The sequence below is a fragment of the Ambystoma mexicanum genome, chromosome 5q (genome assembly GCF_040938575.1).
Source record: "Ambystoma mexicanum isolate Mex_15411 chromosome 5q, UKY_AmexF1_1, whole genome shotgun sequence".
NCBI classification, from domain to species: Eukaryota; Metazoa; Chordata; class Amphibia; order Caudata; family Ambystomatidae; genus Ambystoma; species Ambystoma mexicanum.
This window is the reverse complement of record NC_090933.1, coordinates 103,534,596-103,551,342: the sequence shown is the minus strand read 5'-3', so window position 1 is coordinate 103,551,342 and position 16,747 is coordinate 103,534,596. Positions and strand designations below refer to the sequence as shown.

At 44.7% G+C, this 16,747-nt stretch overlaps 1 protein-coding gene across 2 annotated transcripts in view; it reads right to left on the bottom strand.

The window, feature by feature from the left end:
* Window positions 1–16,747, bottom strand: part of ELP2 (elongator acetyltransferase complex subunit 2) — a 1,316,635-nt gene that overhangs the window by 640,932 nt on the left and 658,956 nt on the right. The gene's annotated exons all lie outside the window — the stretch shown is intronic.

Genomic DNA, 16,747 nt, shown 5'->3' with positions numbered 1-16,747 from the left:
CCTGCCGCCAACTCAGTAATTTCTTTATTGATTTCAAAGCGTATCTTAATGACTTGTCGTAGATTGGCTGAGTTAGTGTCAGTATAATAATGTTGTTCTGCAATAGTGAGTTTAGAGTAAAGATCATCGAGATGTTTTTTCCTAATTTTTTTATTCTTGCCTGATAGGGCCATTATGTGACCACGAAGGGCCGCTTTGAAAGCATCCCAATTATTGACAGTGGAGGTATCTTGATCTTGGTTTTCGTTAAAGTATTGTTGAATGAAAGCGTTGATGGATTGAATAGATTTAGGATCATTTAAAAGAAAATTGTTAAGTTTCCATCTGGGAGAACCCTTTTTCATATCTGTAAGGGAGAAGGAAGTAATGACAGGAGCGTGGTCTGAAATAATGATATTGGCAATCTTTGAGTCTATAATGGATCCCGAAAGAGTTTTTGTAGCAAAAATATAATCAATACGTGACAATGTGTTGTGTGGGGGAGAATGGTAGGTATAATCCAAATGTGAAGGATGAGATATCCTCCATGAATCAATTAGTCCTGTCTCTCCTAGACAATTTATAAAGGATTTGTGAGTTTTGTTGGGTTTGAATATGCAACTGGATTTTCGATCCAAAAAGGGGTCAAGAACCTGATTGACATCGCCACACATTATCAGGTTGACGAAATCATTTTTCAAAATCATTTGTTTGATATTAATCCAAAAGAAGGGATCTGGTAGAGTAGGTCCGTAAATGTTGAGAATTGATAATTGTGTCGTGTCAATTTGCAGTTTCACCCAAACCCATCTACCATTTGTATCTGCATCTTGGGCAAGGATTTTGTAGGGTTGTTTTTTGCTAATAAGTATCGCGACACCATTTTTCTTGGATAAAGCTGGGCTAGCAACAACTTCCTTCACCCAAAGAGACTTGAGTTTCATTGATTCTTTGAGGGATAAGTGTGTCTCTTGTAGACAAGCTATCGTTGGTTTAAATTTATTTAAGTGAGATAGTACTTTACATCTTTTCATTGGATTCTTGCAACCCTTAATATTCCATGTTATGCATTTTAATATCATCTAGCTGGCGGAAATTTGATATTCATACATCTTATAGCTATCGTACAAAAATACACATAAACCATTGTCATTCGATTGAAATAATGTATACACCAATATTTGTGCTGAAGGAAGGAACATTGAGGGTCAGGGAAGGGAGATAGGGGTTTGATCACATCTTGACCGGTAGTATACCATGACGAATGAATGAATTTGGGGATCAAACAGGACATGGGATAAGGAGTTGAGGGGATATATATATGGGGGATAGGAAACGCCTACCGAGTCGCTAGCTAGGAAAAAGCGACTACCTGTGGAAGATGGACCCAAAAGAGCGCCCACCCCACATAGTTAATATCAATGTAAATTCAAAGCATTAGGTAATTAGATACTTATGTATGTAAAAGTCAAGTGATGGAGATCCAGTTTCAAGTAGTAGATGAATTAGAGGCCGCCGCTGGAGAAGAGGTGTCCATGCTCTCATTTTTGATGGATTGTATGAAGAGCCTTAAGTCAGCGGGATCATCATAGACTGCAGAGCGTCCTTCGTATGTAACTTTAAAGGAGCAAGGGTGGAACAGGCCATATCGGACATTAAGTTGTTTAAGAGCAGGCCGGAACGCCAAAAAGACCTTTCTTCTTTGTGCTGTACTTCTGGCAACATCCTGTGAGATATATAACTTGCTGCCATGCCAGATTAGAGATTTACGTTCTTTAACTGTGGAGATGATAAGTTGCAGTTGAGAATATTCCAAAAGGTAAAATATGAGGGTTCTTGGTGGGTGACGAGCTGAGGGAGAGATTGAGGGTTGACCTATCCTATGGGCTCGTTGTATATTAAAAGTAGTTTCCAAAGGCAAATGTAGTATGGCCGGTAGGAATTTTTGTAGGAAGGCAATGGGGTCCGTGCCCTCAGCTCCTTCAGGAAGGCCAGATATGCGTAGGTTATTACGCCTACTTCGATTTTCCAAATCTTCGTTATGCTTTTGAAGTTCTTTGATGGATTTCTCCATTTGTGCTACCTTAGGTGATAAATCTTCAAGCACGCCAATTCTTTTCTCTGCCTCATCTACTCTGTTGATAACTCCCATCCACCTTTCATCCAGTTGCTGTAACTTAATGTTAGTGGTTTCCATAAAGGGTTTGAGTGCCCTTATTTCAGCAAGAATGGTTTCAATAGCGGAGTCTGAGGTTCTAATTGGAGGTGGTGAGTCACTTTTGGGTCTTTTTAGAGTAGTTGAGGAGGCGGCGGCGTCTTTGGTAGAGGTACCATTTTTTTGGGTTGCTTTGCTGGTTGCCATATCTGAGAAGATGATAACTTGTACAAGTAGTTATGGCTTGTAATTCTTTGTAGAAGATAATTATGCTGACGAGTAGTATATAATTATTATATCCATATTATTCGCAAAGCTTGCCTCTGACCTGGAGAGACCAAAACGTGGAAAAGCCCAGAATAATAAGGAATATACTACCGGAGGTTGCAATGGATTTGTTGTTTAGAGCTGTTGTCCATAGATAGAGGTTTGGACCAGTGGAGCTGTAGGAATAAACCGGCTGTGTGGTTATAATCCTGTTTAACAGTACAATATCGGTAATTTGCAGCAAGAAGGTATGGTAGTGAAGTAAAGTCCAAAGGAGAAATGGGTTTATGTAGAAGGGAGATTGACTGACGTGCTCAGTTTTGTGATTTTCTGTGTAACTTTGTAGAGTAGCCTATTCGCCCCTTTAATTAGTTTTAGCTTCCTTATTAAGGTTGGAGATCCGTGTTGCCTCTATTATAAAACAAACTTTTCAGTCTTTCATGTTAATTTTAAAAGTGTTTTTTTTTTTTTTTTTTTTTTCTTTTCCCTCCTAAGCCTTTTCCATTCAGTATGCTTTTATATAAAATGTTAGTGCGTACGCTTAAAGGCTGTTTCTTACTGTATGGTTGTTACTTTATCTTCCAGCAGGTGGCGTTCTCATGGAAACGTGCTCGAAGTCAAGGCCCAGCCTGCGGTGTCAGCTGATGAAGAACGCCGCACCTCTCCTCACGAGGGGCGGTTCGCGTTCCGACGTCCTTCCGATGCGGAAGTCCTTGATAGCAGCCTGCAGCGTATGAAGCCCTTCCTGACGCCGGAGCCGCGGAGAAGTTCCACCGAGTGCGAGCGGGATGTTTATAACGCTCGGAATGAAGAATAAGGTAAGTTTTTATAATATATTATGAAGCCTAATGCTATTTTATTTTTATGTGAGGCGGAGCCGATCCCTTATGCAGCCATCTTGCCTCGGCGCCTAGCCACGCCCCAACAACGTTTTTTAAGATGGACCTGGAGGTGAAGTGCACAGTCCACATAAGCAGGTCGCGGTGTGAGCTGAATGATGGGGCTGGAAAATGCAGCTTAAAGAAGCCCAGCTAGTTACAGCGTAGGCATTGGGTATTGTTTTTCAGTGGACACAAAATACCAATCTCGGCTTCCACATTCATTTACACTGTGATCCTGGGCAAACACGTTTATCTATTTTTTTTTCACGAGTGTCTACTCTCCGTGGTTTGTTGTCATTTAGACTTGTACTGCTGGTCCCTCATCTGTTGCTGTTGTGTTCAGCCGGGCAGAGGGGATGGGTTTACTGAAAGGTGGTTTCCTGGCAGTATGACGACGCAGGGTGGATGGTCTCCTATCCAATCTTGAGGTTGCTTTTCTGCAGTCACGTAGTCTCTCTCTCCTCTCTTCCCCTCCCTTCCTCTTTCGTCCTTCCACCCCACCTCTATCTCTTCCTTCCATGCCCTACCCCCTCCCCCTCCCCTTTCTTTCCCCTCTGTCCTTCCCCCTCTCCTTTCTTCTCGCCCCTCTCTCCTTCCTTCCTGTTCCTCTCTCCTTCCTCCCCCTCCTATATTCCTGCCCCTTTCCTTTCTTCCTTCTCTCTCTCCCTTCTCCCTTTCCTTTCCCTTCATCCCCCCCTGCTCTCGCTCTCCTCCCTTCCTTTCCTTTCCTTTCTTCCCTCTCTTGCACACTCGCGCCCCTTATGGTATCCACCTTTAAAAAGTTCAACCCTGGTACCTATTAAAGCAAAATGCAAATAACTCCAGTAAACGCCAAAACGATTGGCATTGCCAATGCTTGTTTGCTTTTGTCCCTGCTGGTGTCTGTGGCTATTTCCTGACGAGCACTCTGATTATAAAGGGCGTCATACTGATTTGAATCCGAAGCAACTCTTAATTCTTCAGGAGAGGGTGTTCTGCTATGCACGCCATTTTCCCCTATCTGAGTATCTGCACGTACCTGTACTTAAGGAGCCAGATTGGTGGCAGTTTTGATCAATTTCAGGGAGCAATGCGCAGTTGTACTGTAGGGATGAGCCTACCAACTATGCATGTTTAAAACCACCAGCGCATGGTGCTACAGCCAGATGCTATTACGATAAAAGTATGTGCACGACACCGATGTGCTCAATACCATGTGACGTAGGATCAAAAGAAAAAAAAAACATTGAATAGAGGGCCAAATAGGAGCTAATCAGGGTATGCCTCCGCTCAAATGTTTCTAACGCAAAAGTTAGGCAAAAACACGTACAATCTAATTACGTGCAACCTTGCATACAAACATTCCAGAGGGAACTGATGGTCCTCCTCCCATTCAAAGCACCAGGGGTAAAAGAGGAGGACAGGAAAAGGCTGCTATCTACCCCTGCCTCTACTTGAATCTCCCTAGTGGGCGCTGACGTGGATAGGTTAAGGAAGCCGCAACTGTTTGGCCAGCGGGATGCATGGTGCCATTTCACCACTTACACAACATCACAACACCTCATATCAGCCTCGCTCCCACATCCTATACTAAAAAACCATGTGGGACCCAGAATACTATCTTTGGCAAAATACACAACTTTAATAGCTGGGTTCACAAGCTTTTAAAACCAAAGTACTAAAAACTAAAGAACAACTTGATCAACTCGGAAGAGTGATCTTATTTGTCCCCTGAAGATCAAGCAAAATGTAGCTAGTGGCAATAAGTAAAATGCCATCTCTACATGTATGTGGACCGGTTTCAGTGGTAAGTAATCACTTTTGTACCCATTTTCCTCAGGATGGTCTTTATAATATCAGTATGATATACTCCCAAATTCTTCTTGTTGAGGCATAATACCAGGGCTTCTTACTGTGTAATTAATCATTTACTTGTGCTGTATTTTGATCCGTGACTCCGAGCATCAATGTCTCAGAACGGCTATGTCGCTAATATTTCCTCTGAATTTCTGGACAGAGAAGATGACCCCTTTCATTATGCTGTAGTCGCCGTCTGCTGATAAGTGCTATATCCGATCGCACGGTCTCTTACTGCTCAAAAGAACACACCTACATCAAAATCAGTTTCAGACATCATTTATTGGGTTTTTCAACCTTACTTTGGGATACTCCTATCCGCTAAAGGGATCTAGGGATCTTCATGTGACAACAAAAGAGGATATTCTTCACTGCAAACAATCATGGCTAAACAATGTATGGAGATTGGGGGAAGAGGAGAGGATGTGCAGAGGGGATTCAGAGAGTCTTAAAGACCCAACTTGGTGAATACTAAACTTTTCAGAATTCCCCAATCTCAGGATTCTAGCACCCAAGTTGCTTTAATGGTCTCAAGGATCAAGTGCCTAATCGCTTCTTGGTAGTTTCTGTTTTAGGAATATAGTGGCTTGTCAATTTTCCTGGCAATCTCCTAGCAACTGGTATCTCTCCCTACTTGCTTTAGGTTACGTGTCTGGCCTAGATCTTCTCACCCTCTCACCATTGGTTCACTTTCTAGGCCCAGTAGCAATACCCTTTAACACACTCATCCAGCAATTATTTCTGCCCCTTATTTAGAGTTTTTGTGGGCTGTGATTTTGTTACCCACAATTTTGTTTCACACCATCCACCATCTTCTGGGCTAATGTTTCTTGGTCTAGTTGTGGTCAAGGTGCATGGCACTGTTCCTAACAACCTCATCAGGTCACTTTCATTCCCACTCTATGAGATATAGCTATACCAGAAAGATTTTTATACCCTAGTCTGATCTCCCCTAGTGTTGCTTTATGAATATATTCTGCCTCTAGTATTGTCTACTTCAACCAAACCCATTGCTTCCTGTAGGAGATCTGTTAATAAATCTACAAACATAATACACTCTTGGAGTTCTCTCCCAATCGGCTCTCTACCCTTGTCTGAAATGCAAGTCTCCTCCCAATCTAACCTGTCCCCCTTGGGATCCTCCTCTTTTCTTGTTGGCCTTAGGTAGGTACCGCAGAGCTTTGTGCTCCTTTATAGTCCAGCTGACTGTCTTGACTACTCAGCAAGTGTCCAATTCTGGTGTTAGGTTTTTTTCAAAATCAGCACTTAGACAGGTATCTGGGAAGCCAAACTTAGCATGCCTGTAAATGTTTCACACACGCGTTTGAATCCTACTATTTCTTGGTAATAAAGACGAGCAGCACTTCTGACACTAAAGAGATCAGGGATTTTATTTAAAGTACAATTAACAAACACAAGAGTTTGTGAAGCAAGAGATTGGCCACAGTACAACAAAATAAACCTATTGAGCAATACCTATGTATCAAGTCAAATATGCACAAATGGTAAGTAAACAATCTATACACATGTAAAATCACAGTTGTGAGGGCAAAATGTGGCATACACAACACTTCAGAATTCACTATTTCCACTGCAACTCAACCAAAACGGAGTAAAAGTTGTTGTCAAGATCTCATAATCCTTATAATGTTGCACGATTTAAAAAAACAACAAAGTGCTAATTTTAAGTCCAAGCTCTAGCTCCGCTAATGTTCATGGTAATTAAACAGGTTTGGCTACATAGGTGTGGTTTGTAATGTGTGAGAAACCTGAAGATGTCTCCCTATCTAGTCCCCGGGGATCTTTCATCCAGTTGGCCAGGACACAGCCATCCCCATTGGATCCAGTTCCTGGGGGTGGACCAGTGAGGCAGGATCTCCTGGATGGGGGGTCCTCGGGGAGTGGAGGTGAGACACCGACGGGTGATACGCGGTATCCCCCTTCTTGCAATGCCTATCCCCCAGCCCACCACATAGGATATTCTGAAACACTGCCCCCCCTTTCTTCACACGAATCCTTTCACACACCACGAAAGAAGACGGACAAACACCAGAGCCGTTTACCTGACATCTCCCAATACAAGGGTCAAGCAAAGTCAGGCAATTGACCAGAATTACGCACACCTGACGGCCCTTTCCCGTCCCCACAGGGATAAAAGGTGGAGCATGAGAGCATGGTACAAGCAAGGCAGATGGCACGACGAGACAGCTATCGAGACACGGCAGTTCAAGAGGAGGAGAAAGACGGTGCGAACCGAGAGGGTGACAAGGAGAGAAGTGACCTTACCCTTTCAGAGCCCAGCCCGTGAGACCTCCGCATAAGGAATCGTAAGACCGCTGACAATAGCTCACGTGTGTTGCAGCAGATGTCAACGGTACATGGAGCGTGCCTATGCTGATAAGCAGGACCGAGGGAGACACCTGCTACCGTGGTAGCGGCCCGGACTCCAGACAGACGGAAAGCCAAGCGGTTCATCACAGCCAGTGAGTCGAGGGGAGAACCGATAAGAGACCGAACTGTGTTGTATTAAAGTCGCAAAGTGGCACATTGAGAAAAGTTCAAAGAACTGAATTGTTACATTTGAAGGGAAGACCAGCGGCAGAGGGGATCGGCACCACGTGGGTGCTCACTCAAGAGATTATGGTTAATCCTGTGTTTATGAAAACTACTGATAACAGAAGGCCCTAGAGGGAGCCCTGAAGATAGGTCAAAGTGGTCATAACATGTGTCTTGCAAAATCCCTGTACAGTCGAAAGTCTTTGAACGACAATTGAGAATGCAAGGGAAGTGAAGTGAATCCTGTATCAGAAGAAAGTAACAGGAATTGTGAAATGGCAAGAGTGAATCCGGTGGAGGGATGCTAATAAAGAGGGGCGGAGTCTTAAGTCCCAAGAAACAGTGTGTTGACAAAAGTGAACCTGGCAGAGGGATGTCCACGAGGAACTGTTTAAAAAGACATTAAGATTTGCAAAGGCCAAAGAGAAATTGATTTGTGAAAAGCCATAGTTGAACCCTACGGGAAGGAGATTGATATACGAGAGGAGTCTACGCCCAGAAGAGGGGGACCTGGGGTGAAACCGTCACCCAACATACATTTGGTTCCAAACTTCTTTTGTTTATTATTTTTTAAACCCATCAGGTCCTTGTAAGACAAGAGACTTTTTGTAGAAAGAGACAGCCACCAAAGGTCCAGATACGTGAACCGGAGCTATTGTCTTGTGCTGGAAAAGCTTGAGAGTGTAGTGTGCTCAGGACTCCCGCCTTGTCACATGCTCAAAAAGTGGGGAAGGGAGACCCCCGGCTAACACACCCTGACTTATCATTTGTGAACACTTCTTTCTTTCTTTTGACCCGCACCCCACACTCTTTTGTATTTAGCGTAAGGGTTGGCTATAGGTTTTTCTTAGTATAGGCCCTTTTATTTGACACAACGCCACTAGGGCTGCCTTATTATTATTTGATGGTTGTAGCTTGCTCCCATCTTAGATTTAGGTTTAGATTAGGCGTTTTTCCAACCTACCTATACAGTTTAATAAGCACCCTTGAACTGTGATCACTTGTGTCTATTCTACCATGCCTTACTTACAAGTGTTATTCAGTTATCCTACAGGAAGCAATGGGGTTGGGTGAAGCAGACAGTACTAGAGGCAGTATATAGTCGTAAAACAATGACAAATATAGGTTTACCTTGCAAGGGAGACGTCATTCAGAGGGGCCCAGACAAGATACCCAGGTTGAGCTTCAATAATCAAAATCCAGGAACAGGTAGCTGCAGATTAGGACTTTGCAACTATTTGACTGAATAGGGAGCATGGGTGCTTCAAAACAACTAAGCAACAAAGCCCCTCAAATCCCGATTAAGACAATGAGCCTCATTATGACTCCGGCGGCAGCCGTGCCGGTGAAACATTTTTTTTTTCGGCGCTCAGGAATGGGCAAATACCGGGGCTTTACAGCCCCGGCAGACCTGGTAATTGCCCATTCACGGGCGCCGGAAAAAAATGTTCCCCATTCCCATTCGTGCCCCATAGGGCCCCATAGGGCTCGAATGGGAATGGGGAGGCCCGATGTACAAGCACCATTCTGAATGCGGTGCATCAGACAGTCTGCTCGTGGGTGGTGGGCGAAAAGGTACAGGCGAGCAAACTCTCAGTTTGCCGGTCTGGTAACTACGGTACTGGCAAGCTTACCAGTACCGTAGTTACTCGACCAGCAAACTTATAGTGAGGCCCAATGACCTCGGGTAAGTCAGGTCCACTGGGAATAACCACTTTCATTGGTTTCAGTGTTGGGGGTCCATGGGTCGCAGAAGCATAACCTCAAATGCCAACTATGACAGCTTGGTCCAGTGATTCGGCCGTTCGGGTCCGTCAGCGACTTTTCAGAAATGGATCATTAACATACTAAACTTGGTTGAAATTGAAGGGAGACCTCTATGACCACTCCCCAGGACGCCTTAGGCCAGATTAGTAGTTGCAGTGACCTCCCATAGGCTCTGCAGGCACCTGGACACGAGACTACAGAACCAAGGGCCCACCAGGTCCCCAATTCTTGTTGGAGAACAACAAAGCAGCAATGTCCTAGTCCTACAGTGGGGTGGCACTGCACAATTCACATCATCAGGATGCATGAGATCTCAAATACAGAAGTCTCCAGACTTTGGATGCTGTGATCCAGGTACAGAGTCACGAATCCTTAGAGCTCCAGGACAAAGGACATAGCTTTGGAGGACTCGAAACTGGTTAGGCCCATCAGTACAAGGGAGGGAGGCACAGTGGAATAGCTGCCCTTTAAATAGGAAAGCATTGCTCCATCTTGTAGCAGATGGATTAGCAAAAATGCTGGTGCCAACAGCAGTACACCATGATCCCTATACAGCCCGCTGCCTTGAGTTCTTTGGTTACCATAGTCAACAGACTAATGGCTCAGGATCCTCTCCTAATGTGTGAAATCCTGGGCTGAGGGACCCCAGCTCATTTATCAGGGGATCTGCTACATTCAAATGTCTACATACATTCATGGACAGAGTGCTCAGGTACAGCCATAACTCAAGGTTTGAATGTGTACGGCGATTGTCTGCAGCCCTTATCCAGTCAAAACCAGTTTCATTTACACAAAGAGGCTACTTTATGGGTTCTTGTAAGAACCTGCCCATCTATGGCCATATCCTACACCTGCTGGGAGCAGGGCGGCCAGAAGGACAGTGAAGCACAAAGACAAGCTTTTTTAACAATATGGCCAGCTATTTTAAGCTCATTAGTGCACAAAATGCAGCCATGTGGTAAATAACTAAATGTGCAGAAGTTAAAGGTAAAAGAAGGTAAAAGACCAAGGATACCACTGCCACCAGCCTGTCTGGGCTTCACTTAGTATGGGAAAACACCCAAATTCCAAAATGTATGGAAAAAACAAGTTTCCTCGCAGCACAGTCCTTTAGGGGAGTAGAGTTCTACCATTGGTTTAAATGGTGCACAGAATCTGCACTGATAGCCTTAAGGACTGACTAGTGTCCCCAAAACAATATGAGCTAAGCCAGGACCGTCGAGGATCTAATAGTCTGGAGATATGCTGGTGGTCCCATTGAAGTACAAGAGAAGGATGCAAAAAGAAAATGTTTTCCTAACAATTTTTTATGCCCAGGAACTTTCCCTTTTCATGAACTGGCTGTGTTATTCCCTTTTTCCCATTGCTCCCTAAAGTATTCTGACTTAAGTTCTAAAGATTCCTAGATGTAGCCCCTAATTATCTCCTTGTTGGTCATAACAGATTATTGAACATGCCACATCTATGCCAGAGACCAAACACCCCTTTTGAAGTCAAGTGGAGGTGTCATTATCGAATTGAGTCTGGGTGGTGCAGGGTCAACGTCCTCTAGTTTCTGTGGTTGTTCTCTATTTTAATTTTTGTATTTTATGGTTTAAAGCGCAGGCCTAATTTAAGAGCAGCAGAGCGCTATACAGAGTGTGGGTAGGCAGCGTTTGGCTGTCATCTTAACAGTAGCGCGGTACTGTGAGTTGAGTTCTGTGCATCAGCATGTGTGCTCAGTGGAGTTGGTGCATAGTCAGGTGTTGTTGAAAAAGCCATGTTTTGAGAAATGTACGAAATTGAGAATTGTGGGGGCATTCCGAGCCGACACCGGGGTTGAGTTGCAGAGGATGGTGTGATTCAATAAGGTTGGTTTAATTGCTGTGCAAGGAGTTTGTGCCACCAGAATGTGGAGCTTAGCCAGAGAGTTGCCAACTATGCTGGTGTCCTACTATTGATTGCTTTGTAGATGATACAAACAATCCTGAATACTATCTTGGCCTGAAGAGGAAGCCAATGTAGTTTGCATAGGATGGGCTGATTCGGTCAAATTTCGTACACCCGTAACAAGACATGCTGCATCGCGGTGGACTGCTTTTAGGGAAGCCAATTGAGTAGCTGGAAGCCCTGTCAGCAGGGCATTCCCCCCATTGATACGCGAGAGCACAAGAGCTGCACTACGGTCGGAAGTCCTGTGGCAGGGTGAAGGGTTTGATTATGAGAAAGGTGGAGATTCAGAGCCAGGCAGTTTGTGCCTTATTTGATATGTGTTTCTGGAAGGACAGGCTGCTGTCAATGGTGAAGCTTAAAGATTGTGCTGAGTTTGAGAGTTGTGAATCAAATTCTTATATGTGCATATCATTGAGCCGTTGAAGCGCAAATTTGTTGTTGAGCTGGCAGACCGAAGAGGACAAATTCAGTCTTGGATGGGTTTAGTTTGAGGTAGGCAGTCAACAACAAGCACTGGATGATGGCTAGGTAATTGCGGAGGCGAATGATGTCCTGCACGCTATTTACTGTCATGTACAACTGAGTATCATCCGCGTATTGGTGGATGGCTATGTTAGGTTTTTGAGGAGAGTGCCCAGGGGCTCCATGGAAAAGGTAAAAAGGATTGGTGAGTGGATGGAGCCTTGGGGGACTCTGCAGGAGACCTGCAGTCAGTTAAAATACAACAAGTTCATCTGGACGGCCTGGTGTCTGCCCGATAGGTAGGAGGTAAACCAAGTCAGGACAATGCCAGATAACCCCATCATACCAGCAAGGAGGGAGAGGAGGATGCAGTGGTTGACAGTGTTGAATGCAGCCGAGAGGTCAAGGAATATGAAGAGGCATGAGACGCTATCAATGATTTGGAAAGCATCATCCATCACCTGGATGGGGACTGTCTCGATGCTACACTTGGGGTGGAACCCTAATTGATAGTCATTTAGGAGGATTTTGGCATGTAGTTGTGTAGCAAGTACTTTTCCCAAGATTTTGCAAATAAACGAGAGGTTTGTAATGGCCAGTAGTTGGCCACGTCATTTGGATATAGGGTTGGTTTTTTCAAAAGAGGTCGCATGAGACCAGTCTTGAGGGTGTCTGGCAATAACCCTCTGTGAGGGAAGCATGAATGATGCAGAGGAGCTTGTGGAGTGCCGCGGCCCGTCATTGTCTAATCATTGTCTAATCAGTGAGGCCGGGATGATCTTGAGAGTAAGAAGTAGGTTTGAGGGAGGTTAGTCCAGAGGGGCAGTATGCATGCAAGTGTGAAGGGGGCACTAATGATGTGGGAGGTTGATTCAATGGCCTCTTGGATTTTGTCTATTTTTCCTTCAAAAAATGTGTTGATTCCATCACATTTTTCATGAGTTGCTGGTGCCTTACGATTGGGTTAGGGTTTGGTACAATGATTTACTACCTCAACGAGGGCTTTGCTCAGTTGAGCAGCAAGTGGCTTTGTTTTTAACCCAAAGTTCAGCATAGAAAAAAGGTATTGCTCCCCTGCTGCAGTTCTCTCTAGCTGAGTCACAACCGGCACATCAACTCGCTGAAGGATATAGGGGTGCATGACTCTTTCCTAATGAGAACTGTAACAAATTCACATTGAGCAGAGCACCTGCAGTTGGAATCTATGTGATGGGAATAGCAATAATCTTCGCAGTGTGTTAGCCCAGGGGGAGCTACACTGGGATCCCTTAAAGTTTCTCTTGACTGGCCAACTTCTTGCATCTTTTAGAAACCACCCTCTCTAGAAATCACACAGAAAGATCAGTGAGGAACAAGAGACCTATTATCACACCGTTCCAGCTAACCTAATCTTAGGCAGAAAAATGCTGCCTCATCCAGAGACTGTATATGTGCCCTTCCTGGCCACACCTCTCCACACTGTTCTCTGCTACTATAAAGATGCAGGGAATGGTAACTCTGGAGGTCTGCCAGCATGAGTAGGTTTTCTGCTCCACCAGCAAGATAATTCTCCCCCATTTTACATCCATTTACATCCACAAGCACTTGCTCGGGCCCAAACCACACAACCTCTCCTCACTTGCCCTGCCCACTAAACTCTCTGCCTCAGCAAAAAACTGCATCCCAGCCCAGCTCCATGTAGCAGTTTCACGACATCAACATCACTTTGCAGGATTTAAAAATGCCAGAGCAGTTCTTTAAAACATCAGTCTCCACCAAGAGACTAAGCCAGTCTGCTAATAACAAAGGGAGGGAAAGCTAAATCACAGCGGGGAGGGCCCGGGGGAAAATGCAAGTCTTAAGGGAGGGTCGCAGTTCATCGTTTACGCTCTTTTTCAGAGTGCTGCTGCGTAAGTCGGCCCGGCCCAGAAGCCACTTTGGTGTTGGTAGAAAAAAAATCAATGAGGTGACCTGGTGGACAGTGTGTCCCTGGCGAAAAAGCTTAAAGGCAAATCCCATAGACACTGCTGGTACTAAAGATGTCCACTGGTAGAAGGATCTGTCGTAGTAGGTCTGCAGAGCTGGTGGAACAAGGTGAGTCCAGGCGATAAGGAGAGGTGCAGGCTGGACAAAGGAAAAGGATGGAGCAGCAGGAGGGGGTGGAAGGAGCAGCAGGAGGGGTGGAAGGAGCAGCAGGAGGTGACACAGGAAGGAGAAGGCCGAGCAGGAGCGAGCCAGGCAGAGAAAACACCACCATGAACATTGTGACGCACCTGGCAAAGTTATGAAACCTCTTTCCTGTCAGGACGCCAGGTCACATTCTGACATGAGGATGCAGTGTGTCTAGAGGGCCCGCCATCTTGGGATGGGTACCGTGGGCGCCATCATATTATGCTGGTCGCCTGCGTCATACTACTGTGCGGAGCTGCATTTGCGACATAACAGGCAGGCAAGGGACAGCACTAGAAGAACTCAATAGGGTCAAAGGAAACACCTAAACTACATGAAGGGAAACTGGATCAGGGCCTATGCCAGGACAAGCAGGCTACAAAGACATAGAGGGACAAATCAAAGGGTCATTGACTAAGCTGGATACTCAAAATTCATATGTAGGAGCTAAGTTGAAAGCAGGAAATTGAAACAGCTAGGGTGGTGATTCTTGAGAAAGAAGGAGGGAGCAAAGAGCCAGAAAGCAAGAGAACCATATGATTTTTGAGGTCTACAACTACAACACTCTGGAAGACAATGGACCAATGATGTAGGAGATTTGTAAGCCTACTGAAGGCTACGTCTGCGATCACTGGAAGAAGACAGACCAAGAAGGAGAAATTAGAACATGCGGTGTGCGAAGCAGTGTGTTTTGTGCCATACTGAAGGAAGGTGCACTTTGGCCCTCAGTGCGACATCCAACTTGCAAGTCTTTTCACCTGCTTTATTCCCAGCAGAAGTTGCAGTCTTTTATAATCGCCACACTGGCACAGAACATCTTTTACCTCCCCTCCATTCCGATCGGCGAACACATTTCAGCAAACATCACTTGTGAAACTTCGATAATGAATCAGAAGGCTCTTGCCCCTAAAGTCTCAGACAGTATAAGTAATAATCTCACAATTGTTCCCATGTTAACTCCGGACTCGAACTCGCTTGTGTTTCCAGACATGGAAAGGGAGACTGTAAAAGTAGGAATTAGCTACGCCCAGGTTTTACGCACAGAGGAGCGCAATGTGTCATTCATGGCCTGCCCAATGGACCCCTTAGCTTTCAAAAGCAACAGTCCGGGTGGAGTTACAATTAACAATGGATCCAGCAGTACATGGCCCCCATCAACCCCTTTCATTTTCAGACAATTCAGTGATTCTGGATGAATCATTTGTAAGAATGTGCAGGAATATGGAATCTTCAAAGGCAAATACCATCGGCCCAGTGTCTATAAAGGATTCGAAGGGGACACCGGACATTGAACTTCCCATCCTGGATAAAAAGATGGTCAGGGATTTTACCAACCAGTCTAATCAACCCAACCTGGATTGTTTAACTCATAAAAATATACGATTAAGGCACCAATCAGAGATGTTTCCCAGGGTTGATGCCTTGGGCCCAGCGTCTATCTCTACATTACACCTGGTTTAGACTACGACAACATTAAAGATATCGTCTCCAACAACTCAGAGAAACTGTCTAGTCTGCAGAGTAGTATTTTTTGTTTAATTAATTCTGGCAATGTGGTAAAAAAAAACCTGGACCAGGTTTGGCGGACAAGGAGTTTAATGTTTCACATTTATCCCAGAACATAGCTCCAGGTCAGGCGAGATTATATTGATGGTGCTCCCTGTTACCAGCCAAACGCCGAATTCTCCCTCTCGGTTGCTGGAATGTATATCTAGGTTAAGTGTCTCCCAGGTTCAGTTTGGGTCACCACAGCCCACTAACAATAGATGTGTCATGGAAGCAGCCGAGATGTGTTCACTGGCTATTCCTTTAATAACCAAACCACAGGAAAAAGTCTAACAGAAGGGAAAAGAAAACCTAAAAATCAGCCGGCTTTAAAACTAAACAGTCAAAAATCCTCATTTAAATATTTATGTCAATTGCCTATGGTGGAGGAGATTATTGATTTAAATACCCAGGTTAATTCTGTTGAGGAGGGTACCACTAATCATGTTCCCACCACAGGGCCCCTTGAGGGTTGTGGGGGGTTGGCGGTAACATCTTCTTCAGCTTCGGTTTTGGCTTTGCTTCCAACAAGGAGGTCCACGTCACAGCTCCCAAACGCCCGAATTCAGCAGGGGCTAACATCTTGAATAATAACTCTGACATGACAATTTGGAGGGCGGGTCCTTCGGACATCTTACCTCTGCTGGATTCTTTGCCTCTGACTTCAAGGTCTACTATGCATCTTATGAAAGCAAAACAAACTAAATTGAGCTCCTTTTTTGGATTATCTAACAACATTGTTCCACCTAATGTGGTAATGTCTGGTCAAAATAATCAAGAGACGTCCAGGAAGGCTCCATTAATAGGGTCTTTGGGTCAAACAAGTCAATTTAAGGTAGCCGCAAGTTTTAATGAACTCTCCTCATTTGACGGAAAGGCTACCAATCCCTGGGAACGATATGATCATAAGATAATGGGATGGGAACACACAAACACTGAGAATGGAACAACATTTCTTAACAGGACCAAATTGTTGGGTATATTTAAACAGATCCCAGTGTGAGATCCTTACAGTCTGAAAACATTGAGTTTATATCTTTGGCAACTGTCCCTAATCATTGTATGATATCTTACTTCCACTCGACAATCATCTCTAACATGGTATGGGAGCAGCGACCAAATTTAATATCTTTGCGCTTTGTGATCCATGTGGTGAAATCCGTGGAGGAAGCTAGGACTTTCCTATCTATGCCAAGGCATGGGGCAACAGGGCTTGAAA